Genomic DNA, 19,575 nt, shown 5'->3' on the forward strand with positions numbered 1-19,575 from the left:
TTGTGTTGTGCTTTCCCTGAAGCTAAGTTGAGCGACATGTTAGTTAACAAGTTAGGCATTACTCAGAGCTCCTAAACCTCATGTTTTGCCAGTGACAAAGTTACAAAGTTATAGTAGAGCGCTCCTGACGTTTTCTGTGTAGTACAATGGCCAAGCTCCAGCGGAGTTGTGCTCCATCCTCTTCATCTTACAGTCCTGCCTGGACCCTGTTCAAATTTAAGCCCTCAGCTGTCACACGCTCTTGCCAGCTCTCCTATATGTCTAAATAACTAGGTGAGCTATTTCTGGAAAATAACTTACCGGATGAATTTAGCCTTTTCTTCCTGTGAGTGAACTGTTTTCAGACTCTCTGTCAACTGTATTTTACATGCAGTAGTATTATTTGTGCTTTGTCTAAGCGTACACTGGCTATGGATTCTCGCTGTGCTCATGGATAGAACTGTGATTTTAAGTACCCGCTGCTGGTTATTCATAGCACACATTTAGTCATTTAACAAACATGGTATTAGTTCTGCTCTCTAAGTGGATGACTAATACTTATAAATAGGAGGAATATGATCTGAAAGGTCACGTGAATGTTCCCAGTGTGAGCATATCCCCAAACTACGAGACTTCTCATTCCAGGCGCATGATTGCAAAACAAGAAAATGCTCATTATTAGGAAGCAGAAAAAAGGTTCCGAACCCATTCAAGCAATTTCTCTGCTTTAATTCAAACAATTTGCAATTGTTTATTGAGCTGTGCATTGCAAAAGGTTTTTGCAATGTTTGCTTTTCCCTGCAGTTTCTCCTGACCTGCTTGGAAACATAGGAATTGCCCCGATGGAACAGTCCTAATCTCTCTCTTCTGTGCCAGTGCTCTCCCTTGGAACATAATAGGACCTGAATGTTTCTTAAGTAGATATAAGAAACATCCTTTAACTTTCTTCCTAAGCTCCTTCACATCCCATTGGAAAGTAAGACAGTGCTTAACACTGAATTCCAAAGGAAGTGAGAAGAGTGCATAGTACAGGTTTCTGCACTGCCTGTAAACAGAGGGCTTTCCTCAGCTCAGTACCATGGAGAGAAGATGCTGTGCTGCCCAGGCTTTGGAGGAGCAATGGGGAGTGCTGCCTCGGAGGTGGAGTGCTAATGCACCCTCCTGAGAGGTCAGGTTTTCTGTTGGAGAGCACAGGAGGTAAAATGCAGATCAGCTGTGCATTTTACACAGCTGATCTTGTTTTTTCATTTTTATCAAATGAAAACAAAATAACTGAATGCTGCTGCTCTCCTGCCATTGCGAGGTTTGGTTTATGTTCACAGGAATACAAAGCTAAGGAAGGGAGGACTGGTTGCCTCAGGACAGCTTTATTTCATGGCTGTGCCACAGGCTCACTGAAGGTTTGTCTGTAGCATATGCTTAGCCTGGGTTTGAGCCCAGTCTATCTTCATGTACTGCCTATTTGGGCAATTAAAGCCCTCGGGTAGCCTGCGGCACCCGCTTGGTCAAGTCTGAGGTCCTCCTTGGCTGGAGCATTGAGGAGAAGGCCAGCGTGCTGGGCTGGGGCAACAGGGTCCCATGGAGGCCATGTGCCAGGGACTGTGCTGCTGCTGCTACTATCACTGTGATGTCCCTCTCCTGCTTGCTGCAGTGTGAAGTCAAAAGGAAGCTCTTTCAGTGGAGGAACAGGCAACCACATCACTATCTTTCCCCTGTCTACAACTGGGGTATAACCTGGTGGGCTTTGGGATGGTGGAGCAATGCAGGGGGAGATGGTGCTGGGGGCACATTCAGCTCCCATCTGGGAGGTGGTACTGGCTGAATCAACACTTCTCTGCTCAGCCTCTTCAGTGTCAGATGTGGTGGTGGTTATAAGACGCCTGTAGCCAAAGTTAGTTTGACTTCCCACTGAAACAAGGTGGAAGAGAGGACTTGCATGGTTGGCTGAGAGACGTGTCCTGATCAAAACAGAGGCAGGTACACTGTGTCACTGGGCAAAGCCCAAGGCACCAGCCTGGGTGGCATCTGACTATGTCTGTGCTAATAAACCAGGCAGGTACAGGAGCTGCACTCTGCTTTGTGGCTGAGTAACACTGTTTGGCCATGATGTGACAGATAAACCTTCTTGCCCTCCAAAACTATGTGGCCATATACAAACTACCTATTTGGAACAGTCCTGGCTGATGATAACTCCTGGACTGTGCTTAGGAGCAGTTTGGGAGAGTGCTGTTTCACCCAGGCCAAAAATGTAGCCAGGACCACGCTAAGAGCTGGAGGGATGGATGGTTGAACTCCACCACTTGTGCACTGGCATCTAGAGCTTGATATCCTGCTCTAGGTGCTACCAGTCTGGCTGGTGTCAGGGAAGTTACCTAATGCATGATACAAGAAAGAGAAGACTTTCAGCTTCATTTCTAGCTTTTCTCCCTTTGTGCTCTCTCTCACACTGGGGTAAGAGTGTATCCTTACCTACAGAGTAGTGAGACTGGCAGAATTGGATACACTGGGGAAGTGGGGTGTGGCAAAAGTTCAGTTCACTGCTGTGGTTTCTAGAAATTTGATTCAATGAAGAGTGATATGGTATACCATAAAGATGGTATTCCAGTTCACAGACCTATTGTAATTGTGTCCATGCTTATTATACGGTTACAGAAATGCATTAGCATTAAAATACGTGGGATAAAAGCAGTCAGTTTTTTTCTATATTCTCCTACCAGCCTTTCTCTTGACTTTAGGTTGCTTATTGGAAAGGACAGTTGAGGCTCTGAGTCTCCCCAAAGTGGTCTATATGCAATCAAGAAGTCCCAGAGATTTGATAGACTATACATGATGTTTCTTTCTGAGCACACAAATGTGGTTCCTAACTTGAGCAGTCGCAGAGGTTTGATTTCAGTGGAAGATAATATATATGTGATACTTGATTGAGAAGTGCATATGCAGGGCTTATGAAACAGTATGCATGTCTGCATGGGCGGGCATTAAAATAACAGGGTGAAGGTGCTTGCAAAATATTATTTACCTGCTGGCTGAGATTTATCTGCCTGCCTTAGGGACTCCTGGCTTCTGTGTCTCAGATTTTGTTCCTAGAGAAAAATTTGGTGTAAAAAACTGTTTGGGGGTGCTCTCCTACAGCTAGCACTGGGGGGCTGAGTGGTACACTTAAACTGAATTCTAATGTTCCACCCAGGTTATTTTGGGTGTGCCAATATTTGCTTGCTTGTGAGTGCATCTGGATTTCTTCTCTCCCTTGGTCAGCACAGAAGCATTTCTCTTATTCACGGCAAATAGCTGGTAGTGGGGGGGGGCAGGTCTTGCTTGTGGCTTTTGGCCAGCTGACAAAGGACAGTGATAAAAACAGAGAAACAGATGGGAAGAAAGGAATATATAGTGTAATTATACCTGATAAGGATCAGCATGACACTGTGTGTGCTATGTACATGTTTGAAACCTACACACACAAACACATAAAAGAAAACATTCAAGTCGTGGAATCAGATTCTTCCACACAGCAGCCAAAATTACGTGAGGAAATGAAACAGGGTTTTTTTATACTGTGGTACTGTCAGTCAGAGCCTCCCCTCTGACTGCACCTGGGAGAAGAGCGTGTTAGGTGTGAGCAGAATAACTGATTGGTTCATAACCAGCATGACAGAAACCCGTGTAGCTCCTCACTGCAGCACCTTCCTGTGCCGGCTGCGTGTCTGAAGCAGGCATCATGACTAATCAAAAGCAAGCATAATCACATCCATCTTGGGCAAGATCCTCAGAGGTGACTGCTGGAAAAACGCATCTGCATGTTCCAGATAGATCTTTTTCAGTGCTGTTCGAATCTCGCTCTCTACATGTGAATAAATGCAGACCTGTGTTTGGATGTTGCAGGGCAGTTGCACTTCTGAACAGGAGCCATTTTGCAAAGGAGGAAGGAGAAGCAGCTACCCTACTCCAAAGTTGCCATCTCTCTCCTGGGGTTCAATAAAATCAGAAAGCAAGCCCCCAGAGCTTTCTCCTTTTCCATGGTGACACAACAGAACAAAACAGGATTTCCTTCAGAGCAGTAACAGGACAGGCTTTGCAGCATTTTTACAAGGGTGAATTTAGAGACCAGAGAATGGTATTTCCAAGTGCATTTCCCTTCCTACAGCTTTTCTTTTTCATCTCCATAAATCTGTGTCAGTTTTTAAAGTACCTATTTTGGGGGGAGGGAAAGGGAGGGGGACAGAACAAGTGATGAGCTATTCAGAGCTAAAAGAAGAGATTCATGCCGCCAGAGGTAAGACTGTAGAAAAATGTGTCAGCGTAGCAGATGATCATTCTCCTCTCTTAATGCCTCTCCTGAAGCATCAAGGTGTACGTGTTTCTCAAAGGGGCTGTACATCTCAGAGGTAGTCTATGAGCTGCATGTTGAAGTGGTTGCCATGGTAGTGACTGAGTATAAGTTAGAAAGCGTGATTAGCCAGAGTTGGCCTAAATAGCTGAAGGGAAAGAAAAAGAAGGGGTGAGGGGGAAGACCAAGGACTTTCTGTTATTTTTAATACAGATCCGTCTGTATTAAGCTGTGCCAGGAAGAGGAAGTGTTGCCGATAGAGAGGAGCATGTAGGAACGTGCTCCGCACCCCAGCCCCAGCTGGGGTACCACCAGCAGACACACTGTGAGGGGCCCTTCGCTCCCTTACATCGCGTCTGCACACCAGGGAGAGGCCGTAAGTACAGACCAGTCCTGTTAGTGTTGAAGTGGCACTTCTCCAGAGTCAGAGGCGAGGCCAGGACACTCCTCCGTGACCCAGGGAGCATGGTCACAGCGCTCTCCTGGCTCATGTGGGGCACAGCCCCATTAGAAAGTGGGAGACTGCCCTTCAGAGAGGTTACAAGGCTTGCCCCAAGTAACACAGAGAGCTGCTAGCCTGTGTGGGGTCTTAACTAGTGAACTCATGTCCCTGGAGCCATGAACCTATGTCTTTTTGAAGTGTGCCTCTGAAAGGTATTTGGAGCCTGGGAACGGGAGAACGAAGCCCTTCTTGTTTATTCATTGCAGTAGTTAATCATGCTTGCTCATTAAAAAAATATGTCACACCTTATATCTAATTTAAATGTGTATGGAATTAGCCTTCAGCCTCTGGTGCATGTTGTGTTCTTCACTGCTATATTTGAGTTAAAAAAAAAACAACTTCTTGAGATTCTGTGGGGTTTTGCTGTGAAGGTTTCATATGCACTAGAGTCACTTTCAAGCTTGTTTTTGAAGAAGTGAAGAAGCAGAATTCTTTCTCTCAAAGGGTTTTTTTTTAGCTCTTCTCAAGGAAAAGTGGAAGACTGGGAGATTAAGGTGAAGACATCTCAATACCAGGTCTGGATGGAAAAACGTTCTTCCTAGGAACTGTAGAGTCCCACATTAGGGGGGCAGATGCCCAGTGTAAAATCAACAGAAGAGATTCATGCAGGTAGGTGTTTGCAGGAGCAGAACCTGTTAGCCTGATTCTCCTTCATAGCTTTCTTAAATAGAGAATTTTAATTTACATTAGCCTGGAATGCTTCTACTTCTTAGTCCTTTGAGTGAGATGAGATAAGAATCTACTCAGGCCAGTCCATAACATTTGACCACTTACCAAGGATACTTTTCTCCCCTCCTGTCCTAAGGGATCTGTAGGTTCCTCCTTTTAGAGGAGTACAATCCAGCAGTACTTACTGTGGTTAATGGGTGTCTCTTTTGGCTGGCAGAGCTGGGGTGAGAGAGATCATATGGCCTGCACTTTAGGAGGAAGAAGAGAAAAACCCACAAAACACCTCTTTGACCTGCAATCAGTTTGGCTTTTTCTGTTATTTGCAGGAGTCTCTTCCACTTCTTGTATCTCCTAAATCCTTGTCATCCAGGTTTGAGAGCTGGGAATATCCTCTCTGGCACCAAGTCAACGATCTGTTTTTTAGCACCAGCAGCCATTCATATTTTACATGGTGTTCATCTCTGTTCCTTTCAAGCAATAATTGTAAATATCAGCTTTCATTCCTAGAGTGCCTTTCATCCCAGGGGCTCCCACAGCACTTTCCAAGCTTAACAAGCTTATTGTAGAGTACTCCTTTAGAAAGGGTGAAACTTGCTTCCCGTTAAAGCCTGATTTTGGGAAGGAAACTCACAAATTATAATGTTTTCAATGCACGAGGGAGCCATTGCAGCTGTTATTTACTGTATATGTTCCCTTACCAAAAAAGACTACTTCTTGCTCCTCCACCTCCCCATCTCCCCCAGCTTAATCCAGCAGTGTTCAGTTACCTGGGGGAGAGGAGTGCAAGTAATGAGAGATGATTGTCCCCTGGGATTTGAGGAAGTGCTTTTTTTTTTTCTGGAATCCTGCTGCTGCCCTTAACAGTTTCTTCTGACAACTCCATTTTCATCCAGTCTATTTTCTCTTTAATGGGGCAAATGTCCCAGGGCAGAGTTGCATGTCCTGTGGCTTTAGCTGAAGAGCTCACCATCTGTGGTTGGGCTGTGTTAAGGATCATGTGAGAAACTGGTCCTCTTCAGAAGAAAGCTGGCCTAATTTAAGTCACATTCCCGAGCAATCAAAGCAAAGCCAGTTGCTTTGCACTGAAATGAATCAGGACCTTTCAAATGGTCCTTTATTTGGCTCATCTGTGGGAGCAGTAAGTTCAGAAGAGAAGTTTGTTGCTGGTAATTTCTGAACTGAATAATTTCTTTCCTCCTGAATCTTATGATTAGTTTTAGGGCAGCTTGAGTCTGACCAATGTCAATTTTTTTTCACTGGTTTCAGGAGGACTCAGTGTGGTGGGATCTATCTCATGATGCACAGAATTTTACTCTATGCTGGCTGTGCAGGAAGAGGTCTGTCCTCTGCTTGGTACATGTGAGGCACATGAACTCCAATTGCTTCTCCAAGGACACGCTGAGAGCCTGTGGTAGAAGGAGGAACAAAGGCCCTATCTCTGGTTCAGTGCTTCAACCGCACAAATGTAATCTATCAATATAGATAGTTCTGGATGAAAGATACATCACGGTGTATTTTTGGCTGCTGCCTTCAGAGGTAGTACTAAATCTCCAGGGGGAATGCAAGCAGTGAGATAGGATTCAAGTTCCAAAATCACCATTTTCTTGCTGCCTTTCCTCCTCTCTCACACTGGTTGGGTTCAAAGGGGAGCCTTTTCTTGGGGTTTCTATGTCATCTCTTCCCATCAGCAGATTTTGGTTCAGAAATGCATTTTCATTCTTTTACAACAAAATGCTATTTTTTTCCAACCCTAACTGAAGAGCTGCAAATTGGCAAAGGATACAAAAAGAACAATGAACCAGCAGCTAGTGTTTACATTGGCCACCTTGTGTAAGTGCTGATATTAGCATTTCTGAAAGGGTTCATTCATCACTGAAAAAAGGTTTACCTGTGAATAAGAGCTTGCTTGGGAGGGCCTGTGTGCCTCCTTTCCTCTATCAACAAAGCTTAAAACATCAAGAGATGGTTTTGCAATGGATATTAATGCATGCCTGTTATTTCAGAATGAGAATAAGTCACTGAAAGTGTTCCATGCCTATTTCTGATGGCGTAACGAAAGCAGCAGTAAATTGAAAGAAAAATCTTATTTATTTTCATGTGTCTTGTTTGTTTATTTAATTATTTAGAGACCTGAATATATATATTAAAAGTGGCTTTCTTGGGCTTTTTTAAAGAATAAAATCCTGTGATTCAACCTTAAGCCTAGGGACTAGTACTCAAGTCACGGAAAATCGCATAGACCTGCACTAGAAAGAACAATGTCTGTTGAAAGCACTGTGCCCTTTCCAGACTGTGATCTCTTCTGGGGATGTCAGCAAAATAAACATACTTTTATGAAGTACCCTTAAACCTTTCTTACCTCTTGCTGTTTGTCACACTTGTTGCAGTTTGCCTTGAATTAGTTGCCTTCACACTGAAGTATGTTGTTTTGCTTAAAAAAAAGAGATCTGTGTGCTCTGCACTGGCCCAGCTGGCGTGCCACGAGCAGTGGCTGAAGGGTGGAAGAGGTCCCCTGCAGGGCCAGCAGACAACATTTGTTACATCCTCATACTGCAGGGTCTCCCAGCAATGAAGGACACATAACAACAGCATTTGTGAGGGAGCCAAAGATGTGCAGTCTCTGTGGGATATCTACATTTTCACTAGGATTCCTTGGGATTCTGTGAGATGAAGATCAAACTTTTTCAGGTACATTGTTATGCTGTAGGCTCTATTATACCATTTTTCTTTTAACCTTTTGATTGCTTCACTTTTAATCTGGAGGAAGCTGAGGGCTGGGACTCTTCCTGGGCACTCATACAGCTCCTGGCATGGTGCAGCTTGAGTTCTGGCAGGAGACTCCGGCCGTTGCTGCAATCCCATTTAAAACCAAAATGACATGTCTGGAAGCTAACCTACTTGCAAGTGTCCCTTTCATGCAAAAAGTGATACTTTGTGAGCACTGATTGTAAAGCAGAGGAAGAAAGCAAGTGTGAATGAAATGGGAGACCGTGGACCAGCCAGGCCACTGCCTTCTATGGGAAGTCCTCTTGGAGAGGTGCAAGTGTCTAAGACTTATCTGGTGGAGTTTCTTGTCAACCCTTTAAATTGTCAGTCAGGGGCAGCTGGCCTGATGGCTGATAAGGAACCATGAGAGTCATCCCATCAACCAGAGGGGTTACACTCTGCCTTTTGGGGGCTGTGACTTCAGCATGGAAGTTGGTTGCATGGTGGGAGCAGAAATAATGCTAGGAATCTCTAAAGGGATGGGTGAGCACATAAATGGCCAGTGGTGCACTTAAGGGATTTCATAGTAGGCAGTTGAAGGAGAGATGCCTTCTCTGCAACAAACGAACACTTCTCTGCACAGAACCAGGATAATTTCCCTTCAATCTGGGGCAGATTGCCAGCAGTCTCAAACGTAATCCTCACAGTATTACTTCCAAAGATGAAACAACAGTATTATGGGCACTGCCACTGAGGCAGGTAATCTTTAAATATAGCTGCAAATTGCCTGGTTTAATGCTAACAAACCCAAATGGTGAGGAAGGCAAGACAGGTAGCAGCACTGATACAGCATAATATAACGTGATGGCTGATGTAAATGTGACTCACTGTAGCCAGAGGCTTTGTTAAAGGAAGTTGGATAAAAGATATAAAAACAAATATGAATTTTTTTCCTTCCTGATGAAGGTCACTGCCAGGAATAGCATGGGAAATAATTAAAGGAGGAAGAAATGTTCTCCTTCAAATTAGAAGTATTGTCTTGCCTCACAGATTTGTTCTCCTCTTTGAGCTCCCCTTAACAAATACCGGCAAACATGCGGGGCCTTTCTCCCTGGAGCCGCTGATGGATATCCCACCCAGCGGGTGATGAATGCAGGGGACTGCTGAATGCAGGGCTCACGGTGGCTGTTAATGGGTGTCCGCCTCCCTGGCAGTCCACCCACCAGCAGTGTGCTGAATGGGCCTGGGAGGCTGAATGGACTCTGCACAGCAGCGGCCAATTTCCCGGTTAACAGGGAGGCGCAGTGCCAAGGCTGTGTGTGAGAGCCCGTGCAGCCTGCTGAGGGGGGTCACCCCTTCCCCTCTGCTCCTGATCCCCGGCGACATGGGTCTGTTTTCCAGCCCCAGCACAGGTCCTGCTCCCCCAGTCCCTACGCTTCATGTGGAAGACGTAGATGACACGGTGACCGCTGCGCTTGCCAAGGAACAGGCTGTTCTCTGCTCATCCTGTGGAGACCTGGGAGGCTCTGGGCTACTTGTTTGCTCCCTGTGACCAGCACTGCACATACAGGTGTGCAAGGGAAGGGGAAGCCATGCAGCTGTGCCTGTGGTGCAGTGTGCATGCAATGCTACCAGAGCCAGGTGCGGTCCGTGGTGCAGCCCTTCTGCTGCGCAGGAATGTGATGCTGCAGTTTAATTCCATTTCATCAAAGTGCTCTTGGAATGAGGATGGGTGAGGAGAGGAGCGAGTGCCTGTGCTCCATGTCACCACCCTGCAGCCTGGGAACTAGGCAGCTGTGAGGGGCTGAGGGGCTGCTGGCTCCCTGGGGCACTGGTTGGTTTGCTCCCAGCCATAGCAGGGAGGGTTGCTGGTGGGAAGCTCTGAGCTTCACATTCCTGACTAAAATCTCCCGTGCATGACTCCATCTGTTCTGCCGTGAAGGACTGGTCACGTTTTCTGTTCTTGACCCCACGTGGCTGCTCTGAACATCCCAGGTTACCTGTGCACAAACCAGCTGCCTTTCCCACCACTTGGCTCTTGGCATCTCACAGCCCTCCATGGCTGCTCAGCACCTGCATGCTGGGTCATTAGGGCAGTTAGCACAGTGTTAAGATTTTCGGAGGGCTTTCCTTTAGGGAGCCCAGGAGGTGAGAATTTGGCTCCTCCCTCAGCAGCCTCCTGGCCCTGCAGTGGGCTTTCAGAAGTAGGAGCACTGCAGAAGTACTGAGTAGTCCAGAGCTCCCATATGGCACAGGAAAAACCTACTATGGGAAAGCTGCTAATAGCAGAGGTAAGCTCTTACCCGCATTTTCCGCTGGCGTTACAGACGCTGGAGAATCAGCTTGTTTCAGCCAGGTTCCCAAACTGCTTTTTGGTGTTCATCCAAAACAAGCCTGTGCATTGAGGTTTCCTACTCCAAAACTGTCTAACTGAATGAAAGGAATTACCTTGGTTGTACAGATGCACCTCCATCTGGTCCTACAGCTACAGGGGGACCATAATACAGCTCCAGCTTGACTTGCCTTTTCTCCCCAAAGAGGAGCCATTTGAAGAATTTGGAGCTCCATCCAGATCTGACTTGCACAGCTGACGACTCTCTGTGTAGCAAGTAAAATCCTAATACAGAAAGCTTGAAGGCAGTACAGAAATGTGGCTGCGCATAAGTGTTGGGTGTTTTCCTGGTAGTGCTCATAATGCTGCTCAGTTTGGAGTAGCTGGGGAACAAGGATCAACCCCACAATGACAATCTGTCACTTGCATGTCTTCATGTTGACTTGAAGTCTGGCCCTTTCATTCTGCTTGCTTTCTCATTTCCCAAGGCACGTATGCTGCTCTTCTAGCCTTATGGTTATGAAATTTGGGGCCACACATTCTCTAATCTGGGGTTTTCACAGCTGCTGCTCCTTGAAACAGCTACAAGAGATGCTGAGTTGGGTGGGATGACCTGTTGCTCTCAGTTTTTTTTCTTCGTAACATCTCTATCAAGAAAGACTGTGAGAAACATGATTCAAATACTTCTAGATCAACTTAGTCTTGTCACACTCAAATGTTATGACTCCTTATGGATGTGGGGTTTGTGAGCTGTTTTATCATGTTTTTTATTATTTTTCTGATGAAAAAAGTTATGTAATTCAGGCTTTTCCTTCTTCCTTCTCTTTCTTGCACTCAAATTTACCATGTTTGCAGATATACTGTGCCCATGTTAGCAACTGGTGTGATGCAGTAGGAGCAGATCCATAGATGTAGATGTTCAGTGCTAAGGACTTGATATGTTTATCAAGGGGGTTTACACCAGACTGCCTCTGTTCTGGTTCCCAAGGATGCTCATTAGGGGTTGGAGCACAGGCAGGAGGAACTCCCCTGGAGTCCATCTCCTGGTTTCCTTTCACTCAAAGGGAATCCAGTTAAAAAAACCTGCTCCCTGGCATAAATCCAAACAGGCAAGCGGAGAAACAAAAACAGGCACATAGAAAGACCTGTCAAAAGACCAAGGTCAGGAAACTGAGCCCAAAGACATTGCTTTACCCTGAGGTCCCACATGTGCAAACGGGTCAGTTATTTGGCTAGTGAAACAGCTGTTTAGCTTGGCTGAGCAGCTCTGTTATTCTGCTGATCTGTTCTTCCCTCTTCATACAGTTCCCTAACCTTCCCCTTTTCCAAACCCTCACACAGCACATACATATATATAAATATATATATACATAAAATATATGTGTGTGCGTAGGCAGTTGTGTCTGCTGCCGGGATTTCCTCCCAAACAATGCCTGTTGTGCTGGCCACAGCAGTTCTCTCGGTTCCCATGCTCAGAGCAGTTTCCTGCTGGCTCAGCAGCAAGACTTTCAGGGCTTTTTATACTTATTCTTCTTTGGGAGCCAAGCGGAGGAGCACAGTTTGCCTGTGAATAGCGAGCAGGCTGGGCAGGCAGCAGGAAGCTTGCATACTAAACTGTGCGAACTTTGAGGAGGGGAGGAAGGGGTGAGGGGCTGCTGGCTGGTGTTTGCTGCAACCCTCTGCCTTACACATTTGTTAGCATAGGGATGCTCCCTGCCAAAGTATCTGTAAAATGGCAGTGGAAAGAAGCAAGAGAGCTGAAAACGGAATTATGGAAGAAACATGAGGAGAGCTTGGAGAGCAGAGAAAAGTGAGGAGGCTTGGGGGTTAATTATTCACGTGAAAACTTGTGGATGGGTTCCCTACGTAGTGCTGCACTGCTGGGCTCACAGACCTGCTTGCTCACCCCCAAGTCACTGCCCTGGCAGCGGCTGCACTCTCCTTTCTGGGTAGTGGCAGCTTTTCTGTATTGCCCAGGCAAAATTAAAACCACAGCAATGAAAATACACTCCTCTCTTGCCCCCTGCACTCTACGCCTTTCTTTTGCTGTCAGCAAAAAAAGGATAAATAAATGGGTTCCCATTTACAAGGACATCATGGTGTTCTTACGAAAAAGGGGTGTAATGAACAGCACTGTGCACTGCTGGTGCCTGCTTGTTGGTTACAGGCAAAGACACTCCTGCAGCGGGGAGAGAGGTAATTCGGCAGGTGCTGTGGCTTCAGCTCCGCTTCAAGTGTGCTTGGAGCATCCTTGGAATAAAGCAGGACGTGAGAGAAAGAAGGGAGGACAGGCTGAGCCCTTCTGCCTGCAGACCAGCTACCTGCCTCCTGCTTGTGTCCTCACAGAGGCTTGCCTGTGCTTTGGAAATGAGGTGGCAGAGGATTGCACATGCTGCGCAGGTGGTTCCTGAGCAAGAGTATCCCAATGTGGGCATAGTGCCTTGGCAGGTGTTGGCATGATGTCCTGGTGCAGGGAGAGCTGACACACTGGCCTGGCAGGTATTGCCAGATGAGTGGCAGGGGATGCAGGGCAGGGAACACCGTGCATGTATGTAGGATCTATTTTTAGGGTGATAGCAATATGGGGAGAGCCAGCGGGTGGTGGAAATGCTCAGCAGAGTGACAGACCAGAGGTGGGGTGAGGCTCAGCTAAGTAAGTCATGTTGTAGCATCATTGCAGTGATGCCACCCTCCTGGCCTCATCTGAAACAAAAACACCCCCCGGCTTTCCCTGTGTTTGGCAACACCCTTCTCTGAGGGCACCTATTACTCCAGGCTCTAAATATCTACAAACACAAAGTAAATTGGAGAAGCTGTGCCCTTGCCCCCCTGCCCAGCTCAGTGGCACTCTGTGTATAGCCCCCAGTGGAGTGCCAAGTAAGGTGATATGTCTGCTTGGCACCTGCATCCCCTTGGTGTCCTCCCAGGATGAGTAACCTTGTCTGGAAGTCCTTGAGTGCTGGGGAGACGGGGAGATACAGCCCTGGGTCCCAGAGTGGGCCTGTGAGGAACCAATGGAGGTCCTGGGGAGAGTCACCCACTGAGCTCATCTAGATCTTAAACAGCCTCTGCCTGCACAGCTTGTGGCAGAGCACAGGCACCTCCAGAGGTAACCAGTGCTTTCACCATGGTCTTCTGTGAATGTACAAGAGCAATCCCAAATTTGGGGAATTTACCATCAAATTTGTGTACTTTCTGTTCATCTCTGCTTCTGGCTCAGCAGCAGCTCAGTTTAAATTACACGTAATTGATGACTTTGGTGCTCTGTTTTTAAGGCTAGCCAACATTTTGTGTAAGACCAAATGCTTGGTTGCCTGTAACCCCCTGAAGACTTTAACCATTTACCACTCAGGTGCTTTTTTCTGTCCTGGGTATCTGTCCCAGGGTGAATGCATCTGGGAAGCTTCAGCAAAAAACGTTTTTGTTCGCTTACAAGAAAGAGACAAGGGAAACAGTTTTTTTCTTTATATTCCAACATGTTCTTGAAGTGATCTGTTGAGAACCTCTGCCACATTCTGCCTTTGGAGGAGAGGCTTGAAATCTGGCAGATACCAGGAATGTGCCTTTGGTTGTTCTTCATGGGGGAAAAAAAATGTTGAACTAAGAAACCTCAGGTAAAAAAAGCTTCAGATCTCAGACACTCCACAGAAACTTCTTAAGAGTTAGAAGCTGAATTTTCTGAAGGTACTTGCTCAGTGGAAGCTTGCTCAAGTCCTGTGGGTAAATCACAGATGAGAGTACGGCAGGCACACTGTAGCCTCCTGCTGCAGGTGCAGAGCAGGAGCTCTTTGAAGTTGTTTTTCTGCGCTGACAGGGTCACTGTGGTGCTGGGAACCAGACCCAGAGATGTTCTTGGATATTCTCCTTAGCTGATCTTAGGTGAACACACTGGAAGGCTGGTGTTGACTAGGGCTAGGACCTGGCTGAGAGAGAAAGGGAGCCCTCCACCCGCTGCAGCCTCTTGCAGTGCGAAGGCTGAGGACCTCTTGCTGGAGAGAGGGACTGATACAAGATGTGGAGCTGGACCTGGGAGGAGGATCAAAGCAGAAGACAGGCTGGAAGGACCAGGAGGAGTAGGAGGAGTCAGGTTTGGGAGTATCTTTCCCCATCAGATCACACATCCCGCAGAACCTGGGATATAGCAGACCCAGGGATTTTTGCTGCACAGTAGCTATCTGTTGTCAGCAAATATCTGGGGAAGCCATTGGCACAGGCTGTTGACTCATTCCTGCCTGCTCCCGCAGCAGAGGTTGATGGGCTATCAGTATTCCCAGTTATTCTGCTTTTCAAGCACGATGGAATTAACATCTGAGAGTAAGAGCCAGTCCTGCCAACAAGTCATGTGGTGGCCAGTGTGATGCCACAGGATTCCTGCATTCTTGTTTCAGTTTGCTGTTTGCAAATCAAGGAAATGACACAAATCCAATGTAGACTGGAAGCATGGGAAGTTTGCAGGGTCAAGCATTCGGTGGTTAGAAATGCCTGATTTAACACTGCCCTCACCACCTGAGCGCAGCTCTCATCTGCACAAGCATCGTCATAGTGTTGCCTTTAGCTGCAGGATCAAATGCATATGTGTGTATTATTTCTCCCACAACAACTCTACCTCTTTTAATGCTCAGAGTGGGTGGTTCTCAGTAGGTGAGTGGAGGCTGTGTGGGGAAGGGTCCTTATCCTGCCTCACTGCAGCTATGCAGAGCGAGAGGATCCCCACTCTGCCTCCATGCCACAGCAGACTCCATCCCTCAGCAATGGTGACAGCAGGCACTGTCTGCGTCCTTGGCCTGCAGCAAGACCAAAACAGATGGAGTCCTCGGATAAATTATGTGCTGAACTCGAACAGGCCATATGCAGAGTGAAGTTTTGTGTAACTTGTAACTTGGCCACAGGTGGGAAAACTTAGGACCCTTGCAGAGGCACATTCCACTTCCTTGGCTGGGTATCGGTGCCAGCCTCTGAAGACAGAGGCACTTGATCTCTATTTGAACAGAGCAAGCTGCCATATATCTTGCTAATCTTATTCTAGGAGACAGTTGGATTATTTTAGCTGAAAATTACCAAAAGAGTCTGCCTGAGGCAGGCATCCAGCATGGAGTGTTTGAGCTCGAGCAGCTGAGCTTTGGCAAAGCTGTGTGTAACGGAAGGCAGTCATTAATGGGAAGCGTTAAGAAACTTTAATTCCAGACAGCACTTACAGGAGGAAATGAGAAACTTTGGCTCTGTAGATGGCTCCACCAGAAGAGACGTACATGTACGAGTGAAATGCTGCTGCTACACAGTCAGTTAGCTGATTGCTACAGCGCAGTACTAACCTGCGCTTGTAACAGGGCATTTGCAGACGGCAGGGGTGGACTTGCTGTTTTGCAGACTTACCGGTTACTTTGTGGTTTGCTGTTGAATCAAATGCTGAGGAGAAACAGTATGTTAGTGATGGTAAAGGGTGGAGAGAAACACGTTGGATTTCTCTTTCCCTGTGGGAGGAGGAGGCGCAGAGGGATGAGATGCTGGCCCTGACCCTGCTGTCACGTGTGTGGCAGGCTGGCTTGCAGGAAGGTGTTATTGTGGCTGTGAGTGGTCCTGGGGACCCCTCCCCGCTTGCCTGACAACCTCTGCACCGACAGAAGTTTCGGTAGGGGTTGAGGCTGGTGGCAGGGGGCTAGCAGCTCTTGCTGCTGGTTTGCACTTTCCTTTTCTGCAGGAAGAGGTATTTTCCTTTCTTGTTACGCTTCACCTAGAGCTGTGTAAACAAGAACTCCCTCCTTGATGTTGACACCTTCAAATGATTTTATCTCCCTCTCGGGGATTTATTTGCCCGAACTTACAATTTAGTTATTTAATCTTCCCCTTAGTTATTTGATTGTTGTTCATTACTGAATTCTTTCCAATATGCCAACATCTCTTTGGCACATGAGTGCCTGCAGTTGCTTTCTCTGCTGAGAGGATGGCTCAGTCCCAGCAGCATGCTGCAGAGAGAAGCCATCTTCCTTCTGCTCTATCATACAACGCCCTTTACCTCTCTGCAGGTCAAAATCAGGACCTCTTATTCTATAAACCTGCATCTAGTTTGCTACTCACTCCTATCTGTATGTTAGGCTCTTTTCAGCAGCTGCTGCAGATTGTTTTTCCAGATACATTTCCTTGCAGTGCCAGTGTCCCAGGCAGGAGCTGCTAGATGCTGTTTTCTTTTCCACTCCCCCATCTTGGAAATGTTTTTTTGTGAGCTTGAAGTCATAATGAGAAACCCAAGCTCATGCACGCTTCCTCATCACTAAATCCAAAATGATCCTTTCAAACCAGAAATGCTTTGCAGGTTTGTAATTCTGAGGCCTGGGAAACAATTCCTTCCCATTCACAGCCACACTATGCACCCCCTGAGGCCTGGGCAGGCTGACAGGGCAGTTTGGTTAGACAGAAAGAAAGGGCATTAAAATGGTGAGCAGGGCTCTTCTGGAGAAGGGTGGGCCAGAGCTGTCTCAGTCCAGCCTGTGGTTACTAGTGTGTCCCTAATGCATTCTGCTGAAACTCAGGCGGATGTTTGAAGAGCTGATTGTTTGGACAGTGAAAAGCTTTGGAATGATGTATGCCCTTTGTATGTGCAGGTGACACTTCATTTTTATGTTCAAAGTGCATTAGGAGCCAATTTCAAGCCAGTCTGCAAATGACACCTAAGCCCAGCCTGTGAAGCATGCGCTGCCTGAAGAGCATTTACTAGGATGTCCACGTAGATTTCATTTTTCTTAAGAAACCTTTTTGACTATTTCTTCCCTGCAGGCATTAGGCATGGAAACAGGATAGGTTTTGTACCTAACCTCACAAGCAGGGGGAGAGGCAGGCGGCTTTGTCTGGGTAGCTCCCCAGTGCCACTGCCTTAAACTGGCGGTGAACTGGAAGCTTCTCCAAGGCTATGGGAGCCAAACGTCCCACCCTGTTTGCCTGTGGCAGCTGCGTTAATTTTTTTTCCTTTTGAGGTCTGAACCCTTCAAAGCTTTGTTTTGTATGGGTAAACAAAACCTAGCTACAGCCTATGGAGAGACCTGGAAACCATTTAGTACAGAAAGATCACAGGGCTCCGGGAATGAATGCAGACTTCTTTTTAACTGGAAATAATGTATACATTTAAAGAGCAGAACATGCAAATACATTCATAAAGGCCATTATCAGGAGCTGCTGGCAGTTTCTCTGAGCAGAAAAGTCCTTGTCTTGGAGATTTCTGCTACCCCTCAGGCTTCTGTCCACTTCTGTGTTATTACTTGCAGTGTTTAAGCTCCATTAAGTTTAAGTGCATAAATTTTCTTTGGCTATTCAACCTCAACCACTTTTGGGAAGGAATTGGCCAGAATCCCTGAATCTAAAATAATCAAATGTCTGTCTTTCGCTTAAAAAGGCTGCCATTTATCTGACAAGCAGTGCAAAATGGAACAGGTAGCTCAGCACAAGCATCCTCCAAGAAACCTGTTCTTGCAAAACCAGGCAAGTGGCTTGCGCATAAGCAGATAAGGTACCTTTACCAATGCCCGGGTTGTGCGTGGCATGTCGGTATATTTGGTTTCGTAGCAAGTGTTACTTTTATTATCAGCCTCTTGGTTTCTACCATTCTCTTTAGAAATATTCCAACCACAACCTGTAACCTCTACAGGCTCATTCAAGGAGCATGGCCTTTCAGACACTCCTTTCGTGAGTGTTTATTGTGCTCCAGGGGAGGATGTCTTTGTTTCAAGATTGTTCAGGGTATGAGAAATAAAAATCAAAATGGAAATAGCACAAAGAACCAAACAGGGTGGTTTTAATGAATTTCTTTCCATACCTGCCAATCCACCCTCCCCTGCAGGAAAAACAACTCTCCAACGAATAAAGCATATGGCACAGAAAATGGAGTGCCGATGCCAAGTTTTCTTTGCCTTAGCAGAACTTGCTGCAAAATGCTGAATATGCAGATCTTCTCCTGAAAATACTCTTTGAGAGAAAGAGGAAGGCATATTCCCACTGCCTTTTTAGCTGGCTGTGCGCTCTCACTGTTTAAATCCTCAATGGTAGGACATTATTGTGGTGCAGTGCTGGGCAGGCACACAGTACTATGTTCAACCTAGCTGCTGTGGAAGCAGTGCATGTGGCGGCAGCAAAGATAACTCATCAATAGGGTGGGCTAAATATCTGAGAAGGATCTGAAGCTCTCCAATGAGCAGAGAGACATCAACCCCCACAAGTTATTTATCCTAAAATAGGTGTGGAGTGCAGTGAAAGGGTGCTTCTCTCTCCCCAAGCTCAGGGAAAACCCTCAGTTCAGCTCAGCCTGTGGCCAGCCATGGCATGACTGCTCCCAGCTCAGCCCCATCAAGTGAGGCTCTATGAGGACGCATTGCTGGTGGGTCCTGATGTGTAGCACAGGTGAATAGGACCTCACCACTAACCTGCTCAGCTATTTCCTGAAGGATATAGGATGCTGGAGGAACTTTAAGTGCCTCTCAGCCGTGCCTCTCCATGGTTGGTCAAGAGCTGAAGAGGAGGTTTGAGTGTCTGAATTAAGAAGTTAGGCATCTAAGGCCTTTACTGGACTGTGTCTCTGTGGAGACTGAAGCTGAGCAGACTTATATAAAGGAAAAAAATCCCCTGCTGAGTTACTTTCGTCTTCCAGACAGCTATGGAAATGCTTGTGTTGTGTACTCTTACAGATGTGTTTCTTCTAGAAGTACTCTCAAGCCTGAGAGATAAGGCCATCATTTTATCTGGACACGTGCCATGGGGATATACCATGGTTTGGGTAAGGGGTGCTGCTCTCCCAGGCAGTGCTTTGGCTTGTAGATGTTTCATAAGGTGGGAGGTGAAGTCCCCACCTTCAGACCCACATGCCAGGAAAGCCTTCCACTATGTGTAAGCAGTGTCTCTCTTCCCAAGAAGTAGAAGATACCCAATAGGGTGAAGAAATTAATGGGCTGGGGAGCTCCTTTGTTTAAACGAATGCTAGGAAAGGAAGAGGGAGGCTTGATTTTTCACATGGTTAATGTTCCCAATCCTCTCTCTTTTTAGTCCTCTCATGGCAACCTGTGTACTTTGCAGTTCAAAGTC

The 19,575-nt window shown here is 46.6% G+C and overlaps 1 protein-coding gene across 3 annotated transcripts in view; it reads left to right on the plus strand.

Annotated features, from left to right (window-relative positions):
• TOMM20 (translocase of outer mitochondrial membrane 20) overlaps window positions 1–19,575 on the plus strand; it is a 112,733-nt gene that overhangs the window by 28,306 nt on the left and 64,852 nt on the right. The window contains exon 6 of one of the 3 annotated variants that reach the window (XR_009746563.1): window positions 8,031–8,046. The exons of 1 other annotated variant lie outside the window; for it this stretch is intronic. The gene's annotated coding sequence lies outside the window, so the exon portion shown is untranslated. Of the gene's footprint in view, window positions 1–5,262; window positions 7,815–8,030; window positions 8,047–19,575 lie in introns of those variants that run through there. One more of the 3 variants, XR_009746562.1, reaches the window with a different exon arrangement.

Source organism: Pezoporus flaviventris, unplaced genomic scaffold (assembly GCF_033815535.1).
Source record: "Pezoporus flaviventris isolate CSIRO_AGI_PZ_B2104156 unplaced genomic scaffold, CSIRO_AGI_Pfla_v1 ptg000066l, whole genome shotgun sequence".
Taxonomy (NCBI): Eukaryota; Metazoa; Chordata; class Aves; order Psittaciformes; family Psittacidae; genus Pezoporus; species Pezoporus flaviventris.